Below are 27,275 nucleotides of genomic sequence, written 5' to 3' on the forward strand. Positions count from 1 at the left end.
AGTTCCTCTCCCGACGGCGTTCCCGAATACGGTTATCAATGTTGATGGAGAGTGTGAGTAGCTCCTCTAATGACTCAGGCACCTCCCGGACAGCAAGCTCATCCTTCAACAGATCCGAAAGACTGTTGCGATAAATCCCCTTTAGCGCCTCCTCGCCCCAACCAGACTCAGTGGCCAGGATTTGGAAATCGACAGCATACTCTGCGGCGTTGGTCGTCCCCTGGCGAAGACTGAGCAGACGCTGGACCACATCCCTGGCGTAAACCGGGTGGTTGAACACCTTCTTGAACTGCTCTATGAAGGACGGGTAGGTGACTCGGTCTGCACTGCGCCTGCTGAGCCACGCTTCAGCCCACACCAGCGCCTTGCCACGCAGTAACCCCACGGTGTAGGCTACCCTAGCATTGTCTGAAGAAAAAGTGCGGGGTTGCTGGTTAAAAACAAATTCACACTGTAGCAGGAACCCTCTGCACTCCCCGGACGCCCCATCAAAAGGTACGGGTGAGGGGACGAAAGATTCACGGATGCTGGATAAGTCCTCATGCACCGGTTCAGGAGGTGGACGTTGGAGCGTCAGGTTCTGCATCATGCCTCCGAGCTCGGTCATCTGGGCCCCGAGGGTACGCTGGGAGTCTTGTAGTTCATGCAGCACCTGCTGGTGTTGCCCGAGAAGAGTACCATGGCTGGAAACCGCCCTCTGCAGGTGGTCCTTAGAGGGGGGTGCTGCTGCGGGGGCTGGGTCCATTATTTGGTCAGTTCGTTCTGTCAAGGGGTGTGTAGTCGGTGGACCCAAAAGCACGCACACAACAGCACTATGTCCAGCCGATTCCTTTATTTTGCGCTGTGCCAAGAAGGTGAATCAAAAACAAAGCAGATCTTTCAAAATGTAAAGCAAAATGCTCCTCAGGCTCAACAGGGGTCGGGAGGGCAACTCCACCGACTTCTTGTAGTCCGAGCTGGGGCAGGGTTCTGGTGTGGAAGCCCGCGGTCCGACACCACAATCACGAGTCTCGTACCGCCGTGTACTCCGTGGTACTACGTGGCTCTGCAGGACCCAAAGAACAAAAAATGCAAAACAGTGAACAAACTCCGAGAGCTCTGTAGACGCACCTGAGACCAGCCTGGGAACTGGGACGAACTGACGACGCGCCGGGGAACACTGAAGCCCTTATACCCGCCACAGGTGATCACTGCAATGAGCCACAGCTGAGCTCCCAAGAGAGGGGCAGGGCTGAAGGTGGGGGCCAGAGGTGGAAACTATATGGAAAAAAACAGACAGGGCAAAAAACAACAGATATGCAGATCGGGTTCCTAACACTATAATCAATACAGATTCTGATGCTTCCATTCTTTTTCCGAACCACTACAATCGGTGAGCCGTAGGGACTACGAGACTCTTTTAGAATCCCAGCTGCTAGCAGCTGTTGTATGTGACGTCGCACATCGTCAATGTCTGCTGGTGCCAATCTGCGTGACCGTTCTCTAAATGGCCTCGGGTCCTCCAGGCGTATGGTGTGTTCAACCCCTTTTGCCAAGCCCACATCCCACTCATCCACGGAGAACACATTTTGCCTCTCGGCTAACTTCTGGCGAATCCGATTCCTCCAATCTTCCGGGATAGGGGAGTCACCAAAATCAAAGAGATTTGGGTCTATAGCATTGTTTGATGGCTTAGATGGCTGTATTGACGTGACTGATTTTACAGTATACATTTCGGCAATTACCGTTCCAATTGGTATGGAGGTTTTCTTTTGAGACTCATTATGAATGAGTACGGTCAAGCCGGTTTCGTCTATATCAGCGTTTGATAATACACCGGGCTGAACCAGCACTCCGGCTGGTAGTGACTGGGAAAGGGGTGCATCAATCAGCACAATGTCTTTTGATACTAGAGTCGGCCTGTCTACTTTGCAGGTGGCATAGTACTTTTCACCTGGGGGTATGGATAGTGGACCAGGTCCTTGCCATTTCACTTGGCCAATGACATCGTCTATTGCCATTGACTGAGCGAGCTGAGTCTGAACCGTTGCATACACCGGTTGGATTCTCATGGAGTGCACCATGTTCTCATCACCACTCTTTTCCACCAGTTCCCATAGTCTGTTGAATAAGGATGCGTTGGTGCCCACAATCACAGGGGCTTGATTGTAATACTTCGGCTCAGGACAGATCAAAGCTAAAACAACTATGGGCCCTTTCACACCTGTCATTTTTTCAGGAAACTCCATTTCCACGACCACATAGCCTTTGTAAGGATAATCACTGTCTGACAGGCCCCAGAGACCCAAACCCGAAATGGGGTGTATAGGAACATTCAGCAAGTGCTCGTTGTACCAGCTCTCAAAAATGATGGTAACGTTAGAGCCACTGTCCATCAACGCCTGGCAGGCCAGGTCATTCACTCTGATGGGATGAATCATGGAAGGACCCACCAGACCCTCCGGCAGGCTGTTTCCTTCTTTAGGGGCCTCCACTTTATGGACCTTAGCCACCACTTGTTCCTCTGCCGGGGGCTTTGGATTTTCTTTTGGTCTTTCTTTTGTCTCTCGCACCACTCCAATGAGTCTTTTAATGACTTTTTGAGGGTTCTCTGGCTCTGTGCACCGTGGAGCTATATGGCCGTTTTCTCCGCATCTGTAGCAAAAGTATTCGTCATTCTTCTTTGATGGCTGGCTTTTGAGTGAAACTTGTTTATGGCTTGACCCGGCTTTATAGTGATTAAAGGGGGTCATAGTCTCGCCCGGGAACTCTGTGGTGGATCTCACAACCATCACACTTATTTTATCTTCCAGCTCTTTCACTTGTTTTCTAAGTGACTGTATTTCACTGTGGGACTCAGTGGTCTGTTTTTTCATTTCCTTGGAACCACTAAGCGGATAACCAGGGAATGGCTGGTACTGGGTGCTTGTTCTCTCATCCATCGTAGTTTTCACTTGTTGAACCTGTGGTCCAAGTTCACGCTGGTAGGCCCACTCAGGTTCCAATTCTTTCTCTGCCCGTACGGTGCGCACATTCGGTCTACGCAGGGGTACTCCTAAGCTTTGCCTGGCGGACTGCCGGCCTTCTTCTTCACGAATCTCCTGCAACAGGTTAAGGAATGTAGGGGGATTGTCTCTCCGCTCCCTAACTTTCAGCTGCAGTAACATGATGTCAGAGGTTGAACCTCTTATCAGCTGCTCTATTCTTGCTTTGTTAGAGTCGCTAACTGGGAGACCACCTCCCTGCACTGCTTTGACAAGGGACCTCTCTACTCTTTGTAGGAATTCGGACAACTTCTCTCCAGGCTGTTGTCGGAGGGACCTGAAAGAAAAGTAGAGATCTTCCCCTGACTCCAACGTACCAAAGATGCTCTCTAGTGCATGAATGTACTCCATTGGGCTAGCATCAGGTTCATTCATACGCACCGCTTGAATGATCTCCAAAGCAGGGCCTTTGACACTCTCGATTATTCTTCTTCGTTTCTCCTTCACAGAGCATTCACCTTCCTCTACCAGGAATTTTGCTTGCTCCAACCAGCTGTCTAAACCTTCTTCTCCGGTGGGAGTGGGAATTATGCCCGAGAAGGTCCTCAGACGTCTATAAGCATGGCTCTCTGACGGTTTGTTGGCTCTGCTCCACACATCACCAACTGCACGAATGATAGACTCTGTGCAACTGTTCCCGGTACTTGGGCCACAAAATCTCTGAATATCATCCATAGTTTTCCCCTCCTGCTGAAGAAGTGTGAACAACTTCGCTGTGAAGTCATCAGGGCCGCCATTGGTGGTATCAACTATGCCGTGCAATGTGTTCCATACACTGCCACCCATTATGGGCATTAACTCGGGGGGAATTGTGGTGGGGTCTAGAGCTTCGCGGCACTCACACAGCACCATTAAAGATTGGTGTTGAGAGTGAAACATTTTGCCCCTTACTCGCACTTTTCCCAACGCCTTGACTGTCTCTGCTGTTTCTTCTATATCCGCTACTGCAATGTTTTCCGGCACTCCATAAATTAATAGGGCATGCTCTACCTCCAGTCCTTCTCCTCTGCACCAGTTAACCAAATCAAGCCGTGTTGGTCGGGTTGCTTGGCCTGCCATACTTGCAACGTGCTGAAAAGAAAAGCTTTACTTCATGGGGAAAACTGATAATTGTTTACAATGCCTAAGAGGTTGTTACTTGTGTTGTCTGATCACTCAATGAATATTAACATCCCAGCGGTGCCTCCATTTATGTAGCACCCGTCCCATGTAGCTATATAGTACTAAGTAAATCTGCTAGGTTGTAGTAGTACTATGGGCGGGGCCCTGGGTTCACTTGTAAATATAATGGCGCAATTACCTGGTCTTATACAATTTGTCTTATAATTATAGATTCCTTATTTTGTAAACTAATAACTGGCGGTGCCTCCAATAGAATTTAATCAATAAAACAAAAGGTTAATGATTCTTATTAAAACCTTTTATCATATGTTTTAATGGTGTATTACCACTTTTACCTTTTAACCAGCTCTTAACCGAACACTATTACACTCAACATGGCAAACACACTTCAAAGGCATTTACAATTTGGCAAAACAGTTTGGCATTTATTACACTTGAAGATCAATATAATATGCCCCCCACTTTCTCACACCCATGACACACAAAACCCTCGTTGCAGGCCTGAGTCGATGCTTGGGAGCGTTGAGACCTAAAACTTAATGGCCGCTTCACTTGTTCACACAAGCAATAAACAAAATAGCACGTGCAAGTTAGTCAGTACTCACGTCTCCCATACCCCATGCAAAGGAGAAGATCAGCGGAATCCGGGCGATGGACGGCAGGCAGAGCCCGGGAGGGAAAAAAAAAACAGCAGCAAACAGTCGACCACCGGAAGAGCAGACGCGGGAAACCGTTCTCCTTAGTGGTCCACAGGAGTTTTTCCGATCCTCGTCTTAAATGTCCGTCTCCTGAATCAGCTCGGGCAGGTCACCACAATCCAAACCATAGACTAACTGGTCGTCAGCCGTCAAGTTATTGATAGGATCTCCGCTTAGATCATTGCAACTTTACCTAATGGTGAATGACTCTTCTCTCTCACTCCGCTACACTGAACCTGACCGCATACGCCGAAGTCCCACCCCTTTTTCCCGAGAACGGAGCCGGATTGGCTGCACTGTCAGCACTAACCAATTAAACACAAACAAAACAAAGATTGACTACTGCCACCAAGTTAGACTGTTAGGGTAAACAAACGAGCTGAATCATGCACATAACACACAAACTATACTCATCTACATAAATGACAACCTTGAAACTGTAAAAATAAGGCTGTTATTGGAATAGCTTTAATTCACCTGTATCTTTTGCACCATATTTATGCACACTTCCAACTTGGTTATAAGAAAACTATTTACATCCTGATGTCTGAGTGAATTTTGTGCCAGGGCTACATATGTTATATTGACAATCTATACTAGAATAAAAGGAAAAAGTTACAACATTCAAATGGCTTGGAGTCCTGCTCATGTTGGTATTGTGGGAAATGAGAGAGTCGACAAGTTAACAAGCTGTTAAAAAAGAATATATTGAGGCAAGTATTAAGCTGTCAAAATCTTAGGGAAAGAGTGTAATATGGAAAGAAACCAGTATAAATTGGCAACAGCAGTGGGATAGGGACAATAATGGAAGACATTTGTATACTATTCAAAATAAAATTGGGGTTGTGAAGAAAAGGGGAGGAAATAGAAGAGAAGAAATTGTTATGAGCAGATTAAGGGTCACAGTAATTTGAACAGAACACTTCATTTATAAGGAAGCACCCAACGGGTTTTTGTGGTTTTTGTCCGGTTGCAGAAACAATAGAACATGTGTTAATGAATTGTAAACAGTATGAAGGACATAGGAAAAAGATGATGGAAGAGTTAGGAAAGATTGGAATAAAAGGGACAGGAGTGAAGGAAATACTAGAGAGTGGGGAGAATGAACAATGTAGAGAAACTATTTTACATTTTTTTTTTAAGAACAGGTCTGGTGAAAAGAATATGAAAAAAGGATATAACAGAAATAAATCCGGAAGATGGCGGTAGTGCAACATAAAAGGATGCAAGCTGCCGATAAACCCTAAAGGGGAGGCGTGGACCGGCAGGTGGCAGGTGGCAGATGGCAGGTGGCAGGTGGCAGGTGGCAGAGGGAAGTGACGTAGCAGGAAGCGAGTCAGGTGAGATGGAATTAGGTGGCGGGAAAGATAGAGAGTGGGAGACTGTGCGGAAAAAGAAACGTCCAAAGATCCAAAGTGACCAATCGGATGACAGTGAATATGCTGATAGAGGAGAAGCAACAGAGAGGAGGAGGGATGAATACAAGGTCATCGTTAAATTGACGCAAGAAGGGGCTTCTTTTGGTGAGTGGAGTCCAATCCGGCTCACTAGATCTATACATAAGGAAATTGGAGAGATAAAGAGTGCTAAAGTGCAGAGAAATGGATCATTGCTGATAATGTGCAGGGATGGAGGACAATTAGGATGAATACGATAAATAGCAAGAAAGTGCAATGTTCCATGGCTGGTGACAAAAAACTAGTCAGGGGGGTCATCTCAGGAGTCCCAGTCAATGTATCCGAGGACGATGTTAAAACAAACCTAAGTAATGCAAAAATAACTGAGTCAAACGGATTAAATCGAACAGAAATGGGATTAAAAGTGACAGCCTTTCAGTCTTGATCACTATCACTCCCTCCAGGAAACACACGAGACCATGATTCGTACTGCCGGATTTATTCCACCATTTGAAAACGTTGGTATCCACCGTCGAACTAAAAAACACGTGACACATGTGGTCGTCTTTTAGCGGACATCATAAGAACATATCAAACAGATAACAGAAAACAAACATACCTCACTGGCTGCACACATCCAAGAGGGAACGAGCAAACTCTAGGAACCACCACCACTTATGGGAGCTACATGAAAATGACAATCTCTTTGCTGAGCTCCATCGCGACTGACCTCACAGCTTTGTAACACCAAAACATGTCCCCCCCGAAACCAACCGCACAATTATAGTTCCCACCCCACAAACCAAACAAACAAATACTTCAGAGAACAAACAAATATACAAGTGCATCAATATACAATAATTCATTGTCATTCATTTAGAATGACAATGTCGTTAACCTTCGTGTTTCTTTTGTCCCTTTGCCATATTTGTCTTTGTTGAAGACTAAGAAGGTACTCCTTTTTCCATCTTGTCCAGAATTCGTTTGCCAAGAACTGTACCTGGCGCCATCTTTTGCGCAGGTAAACATCCTGACTCACAAACTGACCAGGAGGAGGAGATATTATGTTGGACTTCATCGTGAGTATATGGTTGGGCGTGAGAGGTTCAACACTCGTTGGATCGTTTAGGTTCTCTGTTGTCAGAGGTCTGCTGTTAACAATAGCCATCACTTCGTACAGGAAGGTTCTAAGTGATGCACTGTCAAGTCTTTTAGCAGATTGGTCAAGGATTGCTGTGAGAACACTTCTGATGGTTCTTATTTGTCTCTCCCATACACCTCCCATGTGACTTGATGATGGGAAATTCATTACGAACTCGCATCCATGTTTCTTCAATTGTTCATGATCCATGTCCTCCATTGCTTTCATGAACTCTGCCTTGGCGCCAACAAAATTGGTGCCTTGATCACATCTCAGCTGTCTTACATTACCACGTATTGCAATGAATGCGCGGAGTGCATTAATGAAAGCATCTGAAGTGAGGTCATCAAGCATTTCAATATGTATTGCTCTAGAGCACATACAAGTGAAAAGAAGGCCATACCTTTTCAGTTCTTTTCTCCCTTCTTTCACATAGAATGGTCCAAAGCAATCCATGCCACAATATGTGAATGGGGCAGTCGCTTCCAATCTTTCTTCTGGCAAATCTGCCATCTTTGGATCATGTGTACCACGTCTGTACCTTCTGCAGCTTGTGCACTTGTAAATGTGTGAAGCAACTGCACTGCTGCATCCTGTGACCCATATTCCATTGGATCGCAATTCATTTACAGATATTCCTCTTCCTTGGTGATGTACTTTCTCATGGTAGTGTTTGATGAGCAACGAAGACACATGGCTTGCCTTTGGTAAGATAGCAGGATGTTTGACGTGTGGGTGAAGCTCTGATCTGGTTAAACGTCCTCCCACCCTGAGCAAACCATACTCATCTATGAAGGGACATAGCTTGTGTAGCTTGTTTGTTTTGTCTTTTGGGTTGACGTTCTTGCATTTCTTTATGCTTTTGATTTCATTGCCAAATGCTTCCGTTTGAACCAATTTGATTATGAAAAGCTCAGCTTCCTGTCTTTCCCCGACGCTTGTGACTTGACTTGTTTTAGAAATGAGACCTTTGACCTCCTTTGCGTAGTGTTTGAGCCGAGCAATAGCTTTAACAGCTCTTCTCCAGTCAGAGAATTTTGTCAAGCGGTCTAGCAGTGTCCTTTCCTCCTTTGCTTTGGTGTTGAACGCCTGGGCCTTTCGAAGTTCTGGATCGCTGTCAATGACCTCATTCGCTTTAACATCTTCTACGGTCAACTCTTGTTTCCACAGAAACTCTGGGCCTTTGAACCAAGTAGAAGTGACGAGCTGATCTGCCTTTAGACCTCTTGAAGCATGATCCGCCGGATTGTCTTCAGAGCGTACAAATCGCCATTGCTGGGGATCTGAAGTTGATTTAATTCTTTGGATTCTGTTTGCCACAAACACGTGGAACCTTCTTGCCTCATTGTTTATATATCCCAGAACAACCTTTGAGTCCGTCCAAAAGTATTCTTGAAGGCCATTGATCTCGAGCTCATTTCTAAGCATGACACTTATCCTTGCTGCTACTACTGCTGCAGATAACTCAAGTCGGGGTATTGTGGTGACCTTTGTCGGTGCAACACGTGCCTTACCCATGACTAATGAACAGTGTACATCTCCGCTGGTGTTGATGGCTCTGAGATAAGTGCACTCCCCGTAGCCTGTGATGCTGGCGTCGGAGAAGTGGTGAAGCTGGTACTGTTTGACTTCACTGAAGTTTGCTGGAACATAGCACCTTTTGATCCTTACATCAGATAAGTTTTGAAGATCTTGTAGCCATGATTCCCACTGTGTTCTGGTTTCTTCTGGGAGTGGCTCGTCCCAACCAACCTTGTCTCGACACAGTTGCTGCTATATCTGCTTTCCGAGGAGAATAAATGGGGCTACGAACCCTAATGGGTCGTAGATGGAGGCTACCGTAGATAGCACTCCTCTTCTTGTCAATGGGTGCTCCTTGACTGCGACTCTGAACTGAAAGTCATCAGAGGACAGACACCATTGAACACCGAGAGCTCTTTCCATGAGTGGCTCTCCGAGAGCCATGTCGAGGTCTTTGACGCTTTCAGCGCACTCTTCCTTTGGTATGGCTTTTAATACATTGCTGCTGTTAGACACAAACTTATGCAGTCTGAGCTTGCCTGTGCTGCAAAGCTGTCTTGCTTCTTTGATGAGGTTGATTGCCTCAGCATCAGACGCCCCGCTGACCAGTCCATCGTCAACATAGAAATTTCTTTCGATAAATTTAACCGTCTTCTGGTTAAATTGGTCCCGACTTTCAGCGGCTAGATGTTTGAGACCAAAATTGGCACAACCAGGTGAGGAGGCTGCCCCAAACAGGTGAACTTTCATCCGGAAAATTGACGGTGAAGACTCTAAGTCGCCATTCTCCCACCATAAGAACCTCAGGTAGTCTTGTTCTTCAGGTCTTACATGGAACTGATGGAACATTCACTCCACATCGCACATAACCGCAACTGGGCACTTGCGAAATCTGCATAGTACTCCCACCAAGGTGTTTGTGAGCTCTGGTCCTGTAAGAAGGTGATCATTCAGTGATGTGTCTTTGAACCTAGCTGAACAATCAAAAACAACGCGGATCTTCCCAGGCTTGTGAGGGTGGTATACTCCGTGGTGGGGAATATACCAGGCTGGTTGATTGTCGAGTTCTTCTTCTGGAACTCTTTCTGCGTCGCCCCGAGCGATGACATCCTTCATGAAGTTGACGTAGTCTGAGCAGTATTTATGGTCTCTCTTGAGCTTCCGTTCCAAGCACCTTAAACGCTGCACAGCACATGACTTGTTGTTGGGTAGAGTTGGTCTGTCTCGTTTGAATGGTAAGGGCATTTCATAATGACCATCTGGTTTGTGTTTGATTCCCTCTCTCAGCTTGGCCAAGAAGAGGAGGTCCTCCTGAGAGACAGTGACATCTTCCACCAACCTTTCACTGAAGTCAGATTCCAGCACCTTAATTACATCCTCTGGACTGATCACTTCCTTGATCTGAGTCTTGCAGACGTAATGAACTTCTCTTTTGAGCTTGACCTTCGGGTTTGTTTCAGGTGTCACTTGCCTTACGATGATGCGATGGCTTACTCCAATTACATCACTGTAGTGCTCCTGTGGGTCCCCATAACTCACTATGCTCCAACCTAGATCAGTTTTCTGAGCGAAGGGTTGGTCATCTTCCCCACACACGACTGCTCTAGGCATTAGCGCTTGAGGGCAGTTGTACCCAATAAGCAGACCAATTTCGCATTCTTTTTGTGGTGCAATGTGTTCTGCGAGATGTTGCAGATGAGGCCATGCTTTAGCAGTCTCTTGAGTTGGAATATGTGTCCTATTAGCTGATATGAATTCGCGACTGTATATTGTTGGTACTGTTATCTTCTTAGAGGAGAATAGCCCTCTTATTTGTAAGTCTTTGAGTCTTTTACAAGGTACAATCGTTCCCTTTGACGACATTGTCGATAGTTTCAAATTCACTGGTTCCATGTCTGTATCCAGAACGTTTGCTACTTCCTCAAGAATGAATGAAGAATCGCTTTGTGAATCTAGCAGTGCATAGACAAGAACTTCCTTGTTTGAATCACTTGGAGTGGACACATAAACAGGAACTATTGCTGAAGTCTGTGTACTGTTGACATCTTGCACAACTCTGTTAGATGTGCTTTCCTTGATGTTGTCTTGTCGTTGTGTTGATTGTGGCTTTCTTTCATTGCTACAGCTCATTTCTTTAGAAGATTCTCTCCTTTGTTCTTGCTTTGAGCGATCTTCGTGTAAGCATGTAGGATGACGTTTTGAGCAGGTGTCACAGGCCAGCCGGCTACTGCAACTCTTGGATTGATGACCGGGGCTCAAACATCCGAAGCATAGTCTCTCGCTTTGAATGAACTTCACTCGATCAGCTACTGGTGTTTCGACAAATCCGCGACACTTGTGTAGACTGTGTCCTAACTTCTTGCAAAACACACATGTGGGTATGGTTCTTTCACTTGCATTGGTTGTGAAGATCTTTGCACTTTGGGCTTTAGTGGCTACTATGGTTTGGCTCTTGATCTTCGCTTTATCAGGTTGGCTTTGTTGTAATGCATGGTAAGAGGTTATTGGGTTGCATGCAATATTAGCTTCCATTGTCAGGAATGTAACAAAATAATTAAAGCTAGGAAATCTTCTGTGTTCCATTTGATATTGTGTGGCTCTTCGGTTCCATCTAGTACTCAACCAGTCAGGTAGTTTGGCAGTGAGTCTTTGATTTTCAATGTCATCGTTAAGAACCTTTAGGCTTTCAATGTGAACAATAGCAGCTTCACAGCTACGTAAGAAGTCCACAAATCTTCTCAACTCGGCACTCTCTCTAGAGGCTAGTTTTGGCCATGCATGTAACTTGTCTCTGAAGGCTTTGGCAATTACGAACGGATCTCCGTATCGTTCGTTGAGTAGGTTCCATGCTGTGCAATATGAATGTTCTGAATCAATCAGAAAGTAACCTTCCAGAGCTTCCCTTGCTGCTCCTCCCACATATTTCTGAAGGAAGAAGATTTTTTCTGTGGTTGGAATATTTTTTCTCTCCACTAGTGTCTGGAAAGAAGACTTCCAATGGTTGAATTTGAGTGGATCTCCACTAAAGATGGTAGGCTCTGGGATGGGTAGTCTATTTGCTGATATTGCTTCAGCTAGAACCTTTACCAGCTCTCCTGTTTCGTTTTGAAGTATGCTGCTCGGAGCTACTTCTCCTAGAGGTTGACGTTGTGGATTCACAGGGTTCTTCTGATTAATTGCTTGCTCAGGCATAGGCAACTCAAACCTACATGATGTTAGCTCTTGCTCTGGTTGGAACGTATCTTCATCGTAGATTTGAAGCCTTGCTCTGGCTGCATTCAGTCTCTTTAGCTCTTCCAAACGCTCAAGCTCTCTTTTCAGGTCCTCTACAGATTTTTTCCTTTCAGCATTTTCTTCTTGCTGTTTCTTTAAGAGAGTAGCTTCTTGCTTCTCCTTTTCTATCTTACGCTCAGTCTCTTCTCTTTCTTGCTGAAGACGGCGAGTACGTGCAGCTGCTTCTTGGTCTGCAACTATCAGTCTGTCTTCAACTTCAAGTCTTTGCAGTTTCTCTTGCTGGCAATCTTGTTCAGCCATAATCTTTAACACAGCTTGGGTGGCTGCATACTCTGCAGCAGCTTCTTGTCTTTTAATCGAGGATGCATTAGAGCGATTGGAAATGGCCCTCGAACACTTGGAGTTTGGAGATGAAACGCTCGACGTTGTAGAGGCAAATACAGAGCTTGCATCTGGCCAAATCAGTTCTTCTTCTATGCCCTGGATTTGCGACTGTGCGTTTTGTACGACAACTTTTGTGACTGATGTGCAATTGTCCAGCTTGCGGCGCATTTCGTGAGCTGGGCTGTCCATCCTTCTGTATTCGTCATAAACATTATTCAGCTCAGATAATTCTCTTTGAATAGTGTTGATGTTTTCTTGTAGGATGTTACTGGGATCCTGTCTTGTTACAGATTTCTTTGCCAGCTTAGTTAAAGCCTTCCAACGTTCATAGATACTGTCAAAGCGAAGTAGTAGCCCTTTTGTTTTTTCTCTTTGGAATTCTCTTCCTTTTTCTGTTAATGTGCGGGCTCTTTCACCTTTTCGCAGCTCTTCTGGCTGAACTTCTTTTTGTAGGACGCAGGACTCATCGGTCTTCCTTGTCTCTTGTTCTATGAGTGCGCCTTCATAATGACTATCTTTGCTTATTTGTGACATTTTAAATTATTTGTAAGCAGGCTGTACACTATCAAGTTTCACAAATAACCAATACATTTCACAACAAGCATTTACCAAATACCCCAAAATAATAGGTTACTTTCCTTTAACTTAACCCTTTGAACTAGGCATTATAAAGGCTTGCAGATATCATATATTACTCCTGTCAAAATGATACCTTTCTTCGATGCACACAAATTCTTTAAGAAATCAATACTTTTCTCAAATCACAAACGAAAGATAAAGTTCAGCTGTAACACTCACTTGTACATGCTCCTTCATACCTGATAAACACAGTTATGTTAATTGGCTTCACACAGCTCCTTGTGGTACTTTCTTCCCTCTCTATTTTTCAGTCCTTTTGTCCTTTCAGAACACACTTCCGTGCCTGACTTATGGACGTCTGAAAATAGGTGAACTTGTGTGTCCTTTAACGTAAAAGTTGCTTATCTGTGATCCGTCTTGACGAGCAGGTCGGGAACGGTTCACGCAGGTCTGAGTTCGACTATCACTCCCTCCAGGAAACACACGAGACCATGATTCGTACTGCCGGATTTATTCCACCATTTGAAAACGTTGGTATCCACCGTCGAACTAAAAAACACGTGACACATGTGGTCGTCTTTTAGCGGACATCATAAGAACATATCAAACAGATAACAGAAAACAAACATACCTCACTGGCTGCACACATCCAAGAGGGAACGAGCAAACTCTAGGAACCACCACCACTTATGGGAGCTACATGAAAATGACAATGGCCCTTTCTCAATATGCGTTCTTGTGTGGACTTTTGTTCTCGTGGACTCGTGAAACGTCATTAGTCTCAGCCCGAGTACTGTTCCAATTCTAAAGTCCGCATCTGGCCGAGAACGGTCATAATACCCGGATGTGACTCGCCCCGCCCATTTTACCGGGCATGCATCGGAGCAGGCTCGTCTGTTCTTGTGAGAGCCAAATATCCTAGAATGCATTTCACCTCAGCAACAGGCAACAACGACAGAGGAAAATAAACACAACTTTATGTCGAAGTTTATAAATACTACTTTTTTAAAGTAACGTAATGTAATTTTCTGACTGAATAGTAAAATATTTAAGTCAAAAACTAAAATAAAAACGTATTAGCAAGACCAGCTGACGTGGTGACGTCATCAAGTCAGCTGCTGTTCCAATTGCGGAAATGACCGTTCTCCGTTCTCCCGAACTTGCGAGTCAGGACTCCCGAGTCTGTCTCCCGAGTCTATTCTCGCGGGAACGCGAGTCCGTTCTCGCCGTCTTAGGTATTGAGAAACGGCCAATCTCTTTGCTGAGCTCCATCGCGACTGACCTCACAGCTTTGTAACACCAAAACATGTCCCCCCCGAAACCAACCGCACAATTATAGTTCCCACCCCACAAACCAAACAAACAAATACTTCAGAGAACAAACAAATATACAAGTGCATCAATATACAATACAAATGACGTGAGATACATTCATGACAGCTAAAATCACTTTTGGGGAGGGGAAACTACCAGAAACAATCTGTATTGGATACTTGTGTTATGAGGTCAGGCCGTACCTCCCCCTCCACTCAGATGTTACAAGTGTCAGAGATTTGGACATGTGGCGGCTGTGTGTAAAGGAAACCAAAGGTGTGGAAGATGCGGAGGAGACCAGGAGTTCGGCAAATGCACCAAAGGAGCAAAGCTGAAATGTTGCACAGCTCAGCGTGCGGTGGATCTGAGGTGAGCAAAAGAGCAGCACAGGTACAGAGAGTCAAAGTACCTGGAAGTGGAAGGATTAAAGTGGGAAACTGTTAGAGACACTAGATGAAGAAACACAACCATCTCAGACATGGGCTGGATCTTCCTAATGTGCTTATTATATTACAATGGGATGCGAGAAGCTTAACAGCAAATGGACAGGAGTTTAAGAAACACATAGATCATTTAAATGAGAAACCTCATATAATCTGTATTAAAGAGACATGGTTAAAACCACAGTGGGATTTGGGGATTAAAGGGTACTCTGTTGTTAGAAGAGATGGGGAATCTGGCAAAGGTGGAGGAGCAGCAACATTCATACAGAATGAGGTGAGTTATGAGATAATGCAGGTTAATACGGAACATGAATCCACTGTGGTGAAGGTGTGGACTGAAAGAGCTGCTGCTTGTGTTTTCTCCTCCTCATCCTCTTCTGTTTCAATCGGTGCTTCACAGGTGTGGTGAGTTGCTGCTGACGATGTGGGCGTGGCAGGTGATTCTCCAGCCAATTGTATCGGAAAAAGGTTCATTCATTCACTGCATCACAAACTCTATGATGACCTCTGCTGTTGAATACGTGTAGTGCATGTTTCAAATAGACTACCAGTATATTTTGGCCCAGTCTCTGTGGGTTGAACATGATTAAGAAAGGTTGAACCAATAAATCATTAATAAATACATGGATTCCTATATGAATACAACTATTGTTTTTCAGGTTTGAATTGTGTCCTTGTTTGTGTTTTTCAATTCTTTGTACATTGGGAAGAAGTGGAACAAACACTTAACTGTGTCTTTCTGCCCCTTTGTGCATGTGAGTTTGTGATCATACTAGCAGTAGAATTAATAGAATATATATATATATATATATATATATATATATATATATATATATATATATATATGTATAGTTATATGTAAGCAATATAATTTAAAATGTGCACTTCATGGCAGTCACAGGGACTTATCTGGAATGTGGGAAGTGATTCACAGAGGAAAGGTCAGTGGGGCAGTGATTGTACAGGTTTGTTATGACAGGATGTTGAGGTGCTTGTGGACACATGGGATGGGGCATGAAATTATTGATTTTTATTGAGATATAATAAACATCCATAACTGATTAATAATTACACAATACAAAGGACAGACTTGGCCTTCTTATTGCTAACCTTGTTAGAGGAAATCAAAGTGCTCCCACATCTCGGAGCGACCTTTCTTTGCCAAAAGGTTCCATTGTAAATTTGCTCTTTGCTACTCACAACAACACTGACTTTGACTCTCAGACAGACGAGCCCGATCCCTGTTTCGTATGAGGGCGCCGTTTGTAAAATGTAGCACGTTCTAAAATCCTCCGCCATTTTCATACATTTAGCATCATCATATGTATAAAAAAAGCAGGACAATATTCACACTTTTGGAGTAAATTTGGAGTAAAAATCATGTAAATACATAAAATATGTAAAGCATTTTACAAACGGCGCCCCATAGTTTCGCACCCATTTGAATCAAATCGAAGGGGTCACGTGACTGTGCGCCGGAACGAAGCTTCGGACGTCACTGATCACGTGATCAGCAGCCAACGAACCACCGATACATTTGCTTCACCTTTCACTGGTTTCATATTTCCACACAAGCTTCGAAGCAGGAGAGTCGGAGGTAACAACACCAGGGCTACGTAAGACACCCTGAGGTCTACATCCACACGTAGGAAAAACCTGTCAGACCCACTAGGTGAGAAGCCAGTGGCTGTCACCCAGTGTGTTGTAGCAGTTTAGGTAAGTGGTGTGACAGGTTAGATTGTGGTAGGTAGCTTTAGAGGAATAGGGAAGCTCAGGGTCCTTTTGTTTGTTTCTTTGCTTTGACAGACCGCTGGCCCTACTCCACAGGCCTTGCTACCTGTTAGCCCTCCTATCCCCTGTCTACCATTTTGTGTGTGTTTATATGGTATGTACTTGTCCTTTCTTTTCATTATTATTTTGTGTATTGATTGTTATTGTGGTGCATAGGGTACAGGTTCCGGCCTCCAACAGGCGTGGTCTTGGGCAGTTACGCCTCCACCTCCTCTTCCGAGCCGGGGTGGAGGCGTAAAAGAGGTGATATAGATATAATTAACTTTTATGATCCATGTGGGGAGATAAGCAAAGGTATATTAGAGGAGGTAAGGGGAGACGTACAAAACAATGTAATATGGTGTGGGGATTTCAACTCATAATACATCATAATACATTACATAATACATCATAATACATTATGGGGAAGCAAGAGCACAGATGCAAATGGTGTTGAGGTGGAAGAATTTTTAGATGATCTTGGTTTGGTTTGTCTCAACAACGGGGAAGGAACACAATATAAAAGTAATCAAAATACAGAGGCAGCACTTGACCTAACACTTGTAAACAGTACTTTAGCAGGTGTAAGCACATGGAGTGGGCTAGAACATACGACAATGGGCAGCGACCACTACCCCGTAGTGACTAAAGTTGGGGAAACAATGCATTATGAGAAGAGAGAAAATTCCTAAATGGAAATTCGAAAGAGCAAATTGGGACAGTTACAAAGAAATAAGTGCAACAAGATGTGGGGGAATTAAAGAAGGTTATCAAGTGGATATAAATATATTTAATGGTGAATTAGTTCATGAAATCATTCAGTCTGCTGAGGAGACAATCCCTAAAAGTGCAAGTACCAAACGTACCAAGAATGTTCCCTGGTGGAATAATGACTGTAGAAAAGCTATAAAAAACAGAAATAAGGCAAAAGGAAACCACTTGATTCCTAGGAGGCGTTGATCCATTATAAGAGGGCACAGGCAATAGTAAGGGAAACAATAGGAACCCAAAAACGCACATTCTGGAGGCAATATTGTAGCAGCATTGGAAGAGAGGTCCAGCTGTCAGACTCTGGGGCAGGATCAGGAGAATGGGGGGGTCAGAAGGAACTATAAGTTACCAGTGATGAACGGTGGGGACAAAATGGCGGTCAGCAGTAAAGAAAAGGCTGAACTTCTTCACACACGTTTAGGAAGGTGCACAGCTCTGACAACCTAACCGATGAGGCCAGACACTGGAGGGATGAGGCATGTTTGGAGAATTCCAAAATACTAGAGAATAAAGAGGAACCAGACCCGATAGACCTGCCATTTAGGATGTTTAGTAGGACTAGACAAACAACACCAGGGAAAGATGGTATATGCTATAAAATGTTAGAACAAATGGAAGAAAATGCTCTGGGCAACGTGTTAAGACTTTATAATAGAGTTTGGGAAATGGCCAACTGCCATCAGTGTGGAAACAAGCTGTAATAGTTCTAAAACGATCCGTCGGACCCGAATGGCTACAGACCTGCTGCCCTGACCTCTCACTTATGTAAAATCATGGAACGGATGGTCACAGGAAGACTAACGTTCTTAATAGAGAGTAAAGGTCTTTTATCCCCACATCAGAGTGGGTTCCGTAGGGGTCGAAGTACTATGGATTCTGTCAGGAATTCAGCTTCCTGAACCGGGTTTCTGTTACTTTTCCATCCTAACCTGAAGTTGTTTTTTCTGAGTTTCCCCAAACACACCCTGACTGATGATTCAACCATCGACACCTGCTGCCGCCTGCACACCCAGACCTGATTACCATCCCCTTCACCATTTAAGCCGTGACCAGACTACCAGTCCCTGCCGGATCGTTAGCGTACCACCTCATTCCTTTATCGCCCTTTCTCCTGCCTAGCCGCTGCCCCACTCCAGCCCCCACTCATCCCCACCCAACCGGACCAGACCTTCCGCACATTTTTTCCATAATAAAGACCCACTTTTCATTTCTTTGATTCTTCTGTGGTCTGCTTTTGGGTTCCCGTCCTGGACGATTCGTGACAGAACGATCCGGCCAAGATGAACCCAGCGGACCTAGAATCCGTACGACATGCCATTTCCCAGCAGGAAGACACGTTGGGACAGCACAGTCTGGCCCTGCATGAGATAACGACAGCTCTTCGCAGTCTGACCACAAGCCTTACCACGGTCCAGGCTCAGCTCAGCGCTCCAGCAGTTTCCCCACCACCGCCTGCCCTCCCTGAAGCCGCGTCACTCCGAGAGCCCAAGGTTCCAACACCGGACAAGTATGATGGGGATTTGGGAGGATGTCGTTCATTTCTCATGCAATGTGACTTGGTTTTTGACCTACAGCCCTACTCCTATGCTTCTGACAAAGCTAAGATTGCCTTTGTAATTGAACTGCTGCGGGCAAGGGCCCTGGAGTGGGCGTCTGCCCTGTGGGAACGACAGGACCCCTGCCTGGCCTCATACCGTGCCTTCTCAGCTGAGATGAGGGAGCTCTTTCAACACCCCGTCCGAGGTAAGGACGCATCCAAGCGGTTGTGCTCTCTGCGCCAAGGCTCACGCAGCGTAGCCGAGTATGTTATTGAATTCAGAACTCTGGCTGTGGAAGCTGGGTGGAATGAGGAGTCCCTACAGGCTGTGTTTCATCAAGGATTATCCGAACAGATAAAGGATGAACTAATCTCGTATCCCGAGCCAAGTGACTTGGACAAGTTGGTAGCCTTGTCTATTCGCATTGATAACAGGTGCCGAGAGAGGGGGGGAGAGAGACGTGAGAGGTTTTCCAACCATTCCCCGCGTCGCCAACCCTCTAAATCCGCAAATGGAGTGGAGTTGGCGAGCCGAGCTACATTCCAGTGGACGAAGGAGGAACAGCGGTCATCTGACTCCGAACCCATGCAGGTGGGACGTCATGGATTGTCTGTAGAGGAGCGCCAGCATAGACGTGAGTCGAACAGCTGCTTTTACTGTGGTAAGAGGAACCATTACATCTCCTCCTGCCCACAGAGGCCGTTAAACTCCCAGGCTCGCTAAGAGTGGGAGGATTCTTAGCGAGCCGATCTCAGTTTTCAAACTGTCCTGTAAGACCTCCAGTTCCTGTCACACTCACAAACTCTAATCATTCTGTTGAGATTAATGCTTTGATTGATTCAGGGGCGGATGACAGCTTCATGGACGCCAATCTGGTGGAACAGCTGGGGCTCTCCGAGGAAGGTCTCCCGGAGGCCATTGAAGCTACCACACTTAACGGTGACTTATTGGCACGGATAACTAAGAGAACCGGACCCGTTAACATGCGTATTTCTGGAAATCATTCTGAAGTCATATCTTGTTTCATCCTGCACTCTCCTCGCGCTCCTCTGGTCTTAGGTTACCCCTGGCTCCGGGAACACAACCCCACTATTGATTGGACCACCGGCAGGGTAACCAACTGGAGTACGAAGTGTCATAAGGACTGTCTGAGAACTGCCGTTTCCCCCTCTACTTCTAAACAGGATGGGGACTCGCCACCCCCAGACATGTCCATGGTTCCCGATGCCTACCACGACCTTCAGGAGGTGTTTAGCAAACAGAAGGCCCTGTCACTGCCTCCCCACCGACCTTACGATTGTGCTATCAACCTCACACCTGGTGCTACCTACCCTAAGGGCCGCCTCTACAGCATATCTAAACCGGAACGGGAAGCCATGGAAAGCTACATCAAGGATTCGCTCGCTGCTGGCCTCATTCGTCCCTCTTCCTCACCCCTGGGAGCTGGGTTCTTCTTCGTAAGTAAGAAAGACGGCTCCCTGCGGCCTTGCATTGACTACCGTGGGCTTAATGATATTACCATCAAGAACAAGTACCCTCTGCCCTTGATGAGCTCTGCTTTTGACTCCCTGCAGGGGGCGACCATTTTCACAAAGCTGGACCTACGCAATGCTTACCACTTGGTCCGTATTAAAGAGGGTGACGAATGGCTGACAGGATTCAATACTCCGATGGGCCACTTCGAGTATCTGGTCATGCCGTTTGGACTTACTAATGCCCCGGCAGTTTTCCAGAGTATGGTTAACGACGTTCTGAGAGACATGATCGGTCGTTTTGTGTTTGTGTACTTAGATGACATTCTGGTGTTTTCCGAGGATCTACCTAACCATGTCCTGCACGTCAAACAGGTTCTGCAGAGGTTATTGGAGAACAGACTGTTCGTCAAGGCTGAGAAATGTGATTTTCACGCCCAAACCACCTCCTTCCTTGGGTACATCATCTCTGAGGGCCAGTTGAAGATGGATCGTGAGAAGGTTAGGGCGGTGCTTGAGTGGCCCCAGCCCGAGTCCCGGTTGCAACTCCAGAGATTTCTGGGGTTCGCAAATTTCTATAGACGATTCATCCGCGATTACAGCAGAGTGGCCGCTCCACTCACTGCCCTGACTTCTACTTCCAGATCTTTCTGTTGGAACCCGGCGGCTAACGAGGCGTTCCTGGATCTGAAGGGGCGCTTCACTAATGCACCCATCCTCTCTCACCCAGATACATCTCGTCAGTTCGTTGTGGAAGTGGATGCCTCCGATGTGGGAGTCGGTGCCATTCTTTCTCAGCGAAGTTCCAGTGACCATAAGCTTCATCCTTGTGCCTTTTTCTCTCGCCGCCTCTCCCCAGCTGAGAGGAACTATGATGTGGGGAACCGCGAGTTGCTTGCTGCGAAACTCGCCTTGGAGGAGTGGCGCCACTGGCTTGAGGGGGCTGAACAGCCATTTGTGGTTTGGACCGACCACAAAAACCTAGCATATGTGCAATCTGCCAGACGTCTGAACTCGCGTCAAGCCAGGTGGGCCTTGTTTTTTGGACGCTTCAATTTCGCTCTCACCTTTCGACCTGGCTCAAGGAATGGAAAGGCTGACGCCCTTTCCCGGATGTTTTCCAAGGCGGTTAGTGAGGAGGCTACTCCGGAGACCATTCTGCCGCAGAAGCTCATCGTGGGTGTCATCACCTGGAGGATCGAGGACGAGGTGATGACTGCCCTGCGGACTCAGCCTGGGCCTGGAAATGGTCCGCCAGGTCGGCTGTTTGTACCAGACTCTGTCCGTTCGGCTGTGCTTCAATGGGCCCACGCCAGCAAGCTGGCTTGTCACCCTGGAGTGGCTAGGACCATGGCCTTACTGCGCAGACGCTTTTGGTGGCCGGCCATGGGAGACCAGACTCGGAGTTTCGTTGCTGCATGCCCGGTGTGCGCTCAAAATAAGGGTACCAACCGACCCAGCTCTGGACTCCTCCATCCTCTGCCCATCCCTCGGCGACCATGGTCGCATCTGACTCTGGATTTCGTGTCCGGGCTGCCCCTATCTGAGGGAAACACAGTTATCCTGACGGTAGTGGACAGATTCAGCAAGTTCGCTCACTTTCTGCCCCTTCCCAAGCTGCCGACTGCCACTAAGACCGCCAACATCCTGGTCAAGGAAGTGTTTAGGAAGCACGGTCTACCTAGTGACATTGTTTCGGACCGTGGCCCGCAGTTCACCTCAGCCGTTTGGAAGGCCTTCTGCCGAGCCATTGGAGCTACTGTCAGTCTCACATCCGGATTCCATCCCCAGTCTAATGGTCAAGCCGAGAGGGCCAACCAGAAGATGGAGTCTACACTTCGCTGCCTCGTCACCTCTGACCCTACCACCTGGTCCTCTCAGCTACCATGGGCTGAGTATGCCCTTAACACTCTCCCGACTACCGCCACGGGGATGTCGCCCTTTCAGTGTCTCTACGGATATCAGCCACCCCTGTTTCCATCACAGGAGAAGGATCTCTCTGTTCCCTCAGTCCAAGCTCACATTCGCCGCTGCCATAGGACCTGGCATCGTGCCAGGAGGAACCTTCTTAAGGCCTCTGACTGTTACCAGCGTCAAGCCAATCGTCACAGAGTCCCTGCCCCTGCCTACGCGGTGGGGACAAGGTCTGGTTGGCCACCCGGAATCTGCCCCTGTGGACTGAATCAAAGAAATTGTCCTCCAAGTTTACTGGTCCGTTTGTGGTGGAGCGGATCATAAACCCAGCTGTGGTCCGTCTGAAATTGCCCAAGACCCTCAGAGTCCATCCTGCCTTCCATGTCTCCTGCTTGAAGCCTGTTCTCCTCAGCCCCCTGTTGCCCCCTCCTCCCCGTCCGCCCCCCCCCGCGGATGATCGACGGGGGTCTTGTCTACACCGTTCGCCGTATCATGGACGCCAGACGTCGTGGGCGGGGTTTCCAATACCTCGTGGATTGGGAGGGTTACGGCCCTGAGGCGAGACAATGGATACCTCGGCGCCAGATCGTGGATGCCGGTCTGCTCCGGGACTTCTATAGGCTCCATCCTGGTGCTCCGGGTGGTCCGCCCGGTGGCGTCCGTTGGAGGGGGGGTACTGTCAGGAATTCAGCTTCCTGAACCGGGTTTCTGTTACTTTTCCATCCTAACCTGAAGTTGTTTTTTCTGAGTTTCCCCAAACACACCCTGACTGATGATTCAACCATCGACACCTGCTGCCGCCTGCACACCCAGACCTGATTACCATCCCCTTCACCATTTAAGCCGTGACCAGACTACCAGTCCCTGCCGGATCGTTAGCGTACCACCTCATTCCTTGGATCGCCCTTTCTCCTGCCTAGCCGCTGCCCCACTCCAGCCCCCACTCATCCCCACCCAACCGGACCAGACCTTCCGCACATTTTTTCCATAATAAAGACCCACTTTTCATTTCTTTGATTCTTCTGTGGTCTGCTTTTGGGTTCCCGTCCTGGACGATTCGTGACAGATTCTGTCTTATGCTTAGAAGCAACATCAGGAAAGCACAGACTAACAAAGAAGTAGTAATAGCTGTCTTCTTGATGTGGAAAAAGCATATGATATGCTGTGGAAAGAAGGGTTACTGATTAAGTTGAATTCAATGGGAATAGGTGGCAGGGTATATAACTGGGTGAAGGACTTTTTACTTGATAAGAAAATACAGGTAAGAGTAGATACAGAATATTCAAATATATATATATATATTGTGAATAATGGAACTCTGCAAGGTAGTGTATGTAGTCCGTTATTATTAAATATAATGATAAATGATATATTCTCTCAGGTTGAGGAGAACATAAGAAAAGTCTATGTACGCAGATGACAGAGCACTTTGGGTAAGAGGCCGTAATGTTTCATTTGTTAAGAGCAAAATGCAAGCTGCAATAGCGGTGGTGGAGGAATGTGTCAGCAAATGGGGGTTCAAGCTGTCTGTAGCCAAAACACAAGTTATTTGCTTCTCTGATCGCACCCATCGCCCTAAAATTGTATAATAAAAATCTGGAGCAAGTTAAAACTGTCAGATTTCTGGGGATTTGGTTCGATGAAAAGCTCACATGGAACATACATTTAGACAAGGTCAAGAATCGCCTCCCTGCGTTCACTCGTCATCTCATTTTTAACGTCACAATGACTTCTGGGTAATTCCTTTGGGCCGATTCACTCATCCAAAGCTGACTTAAGGAAATGATTCATAAAGGACTCAAACACTGTGACAGATGTGAGTCTGTGAGTCTGTTTGCTAAATGGTGGATGGAATGAACTTGTTTCTCTTTTCTGGTCTTCTGACCCTTCAAAGCGCTTTAAGGTTTCATGTCATCATTCACACACTGATGAATGACAGCAGCTACCACACAGAGACACCTGTCCATCAGTGACCAACATTCACACAGGACTCACAGCCACAGCAGCAATGTGGGTGAAGTGTCCTGCTCAAGGACACATGGACACAGGTCAACAGGACCTGGGATCCAAGCCACAGTCGCCTGAGGGAGCAGGTTGGGATTGTGTGACAGAGGCCGACAGCATCTGCTGCTGTGACGTGAATGTGAGGTGAATGAGCTCTGTGTGTTTGTCCTGATGAAGATGAATAATGTGTGAGATCTCCCAGCAGGTTGTTGTGAAGGTGTGAATGTGTGGACTCTGCTATGAATCAGGCTGAGGACCCAGAGGACAGTGTCCCTCCCTCTGAAGCCCCTCTGTGGGGGGGACATGACAGACAGACCAAAGCTCAGAGGTGAGAGGACCATCTCCAACTGTCCTCCACTCGTCTCCATGTCCCAACGTCTTTGACTCACTGACTCTGGTTCTACATGTGTGACCAGGACCCATCAGAGACCAGAACCTGGACCTGGACCCAGCTGTGTGTCCATGAAGAGTAACTGGTCTATGGATAAACCTCTTGTCTTCAAAGATGTCCGTCCCTCTGCTGATGCAAGGTGAGGGTCTCAGGCTGATGGTGAGGTGTTTCTACCAGACTCTCTGGTGGAGGTTCTGGGTTTCTTGCTCCAGGGCCCTTCAGCAGAGTTCAGTGAGGGAGGGAGAGCTCCATGGAGGACTTGGTGAGACCTGTTGGGACTAAACCAAACTGACTGGTGAAGAACACAGTGAGCTGTTGATTCTCAGTGGGACCAGCAGGACCAGTAGACCTAGACCACTACAGTCATGTGGTCCACATCCAGACCTCACTTCATGGACCTTTATCTTGTTTTGGTCTCTGTGAGGACGGACACCATGTGAGATGATGCTTCATGATTAGATGATGATGTGATGATGTAATCTCAGTGTTTCTTTCAGTTCACATCAGCAGAGAAGAAAGTCTCCTGAACCCAGATGTGTGTCCATGAGGAGTGATCATTCTATTGGTCATCTGATTAACTTCAAAGATGATCGGTCTATGGATGGAAGGATGAACTTCAAAGATGGAGGCTGTTCTTTTGACCCAAAGTAAGTTCTTAAACAGATGAAGAAGTGTTCAGATCCTCAGTTGTTAATCACAGAAATGTTCGTTCATTGTTTAAAGTGTTGTTTCCATGACGATCCATCATGACAGAACTCCTTATCTTCATCTAATTGGTCCTTATATGTTAAAGTGTGAATCTGACACGGGCGTGTGGCGGAGCCAAATGCAGCACAACGGCACAGAGTGTTTGGTTAACGCTTTTATTACACACGGCCTCACAGCAGGCGTTCGGGCACAATAAGAGGCAGGGCAGAGTTCGGTCCTCAGGATCGGGGAGGAGATGCCGGGAGACAGCTGGTGCGAACGCTGGGCCGGTCGGGGATTCGGGGCACCGGAGCAGAAGCGCCGGGCAGTCCAAGGGACAGGCAACAGAAACCCGAGGCGCTCAGGCCGGACTCGTGGTCGGGGACAGAAGGCTGACGTCCTCACCGGGGCGGAGACAGACGAACGGGTCGGGAACAGGCAGGGTCGAAAGCGGGAGATCAGTCCGAGGTAGAGTGCTGGAGAGACTTGCATGACGCGAAGAACAATCTGGCAATGACAGGCTGGGTGTGCATTGCTTATGTAGCGGGGCTGATTGTGAATGCGAAGCAGGTGTGGAAGGCAGGAGAGTGACTGATTGTGGATGCGGGGCAGGTGTGGAAGATCGAGCTGGCAGGTGAGTGTGACAGAACCCCTCCCTCAAGGGGCGTCTCCTGACGTCCCAAAACGATGTCGCCGAGGGAGGGAGGGGAGGGTTTTGGGGGAGTCTCCTCAATACTCCTCAGACTCAGCCCGGTCTGAATTGTGAGCCGGGTGGGAGGGGATCTGGGGGGGGGGGGCGCGTTGTTCTCCTCTGCGGACTCCTCCGATGATGAGGAGTCCTCTGTCTCGTCAAGGCCGGCAGTGTGGGTCTTGGGACGGAGCCTCTTGGCTGCTGGGCGGGTCCTGGAGAGCTGGTCCGGGTGTTGCTGGTGGCAGCTGGTGATAAGTCGTGGGTCGACAATAAAACCGGCGGGGACCCAGGATCTTGTCTCCGGACCATAGCCCTCCCAGTCGACCAGGTACTGGATGCCCCTCCCCCGGCGGCGGGAGCGGATGAGGCGTAGAATAGAGAGGGCCTCCATCTACAATGCGGGGAGGTGTGGGGGCCGGGGTGGCGGGGACGAGAGGGCTCTCCACCACAGGCTTAATCTTAGAGACGTGGAATGTAGGGTGGACACGCATGGTCCGCGGAAGCTTCAGGCGGACTGCAGCAGGGTTGATGATCTTGAGAATCTCAAATGGGCCAATGAACTTCTGGGCCAGTTTCTTGGAGTCGTCACGAAGGGGAAGGTCCTGGGTCGATAACAAGACCTTCTGGCCCACCCGGTAAGTGGGCGCAGTGGAGCGTCGGCGGTTAGCAGAGGCGGAGTATCTAGTCACCAACCGCTGGAGGTTGGCCCTGCCCTGGGCCCAGGTGCGCCGACATTGGCGGATGAAGGTCTGTACGGCTGGGCAGGAGACCTCCCTCTCCAGGGCTGGGAACAGGGGTGGTTGGTACCCATGGGCGCACTGAAAAGGGGAGAGGCCGGTGGACGAGCTCACCAGTGTATTGTGGCCGTACTCCACCCACATTAGTTGTTTGGACCAGGTCGACGGGTGCCTGGAGACTATACACCGGAGAGACGCCTCCAACTCCTGGTTCTTCCGCTCCGTCTGGCCATTGGACTGGGGGTGGAACCCCGAGGACAGGCTGGCCGTGGCCCCGATGAGGGTGCAGAACTCCTTCCAAAAGACAGAGGTGAACTGTGGTCCCCGGTCCGAGACCACGTCCACAGGGAGACCATGGAGTCTAAACACGTCGCGAAGGACCACCTCCGCAGTCTCTTTGGCCGACGGCAACTTAGGCAAGGAAACAAAATGCGCCATCTTGCT

General features: G+C 47.5%; 2 protein-coding genes across 2 annotated transcripts in view; both read left to right on the forward strand.

The window, feature by feature from the left end:
• Positions 1-27,275, forward strand: part of LOC134104130 (NLR family CARD domain-containing protein 3-like) — a 189,417-nt gene that overhangs the window by 91,571 nt on the left and 70,571 nt on the right. The gene's annotated exons all lie outside the window — the stretch shown is intronic.
• LOC134104122 (NLR family CARD domain-containing protein 3-like) overlaps positions 24,030-27,275 on the forward strand; it is a 32,921-nt gene continuing 29,675 nt past the window's right edge. Inside the window, exon 1 of the mRNA XM_062557446.1 lies at positions 24,030-24,542. The gene's annotated coding sequence lies outside the window, so the exon portion shown is untranslated. The remainder of the gene's footprint in view (positions 24,543-27,275) is intronic.

This window comes from Pungitius pungitius, chromosome 14 (genome assembly GCF_949316345.1).
Source record: "Pungitius pungitius chromosome 14, fPunPun2.1, whole genome shotgun sequence".
NCBI lineage: Eukaryota > Metazoa > Chordata > Actinopteri > Perciformes > Gasterosteidae > Pungitius > Pungitius pungitius.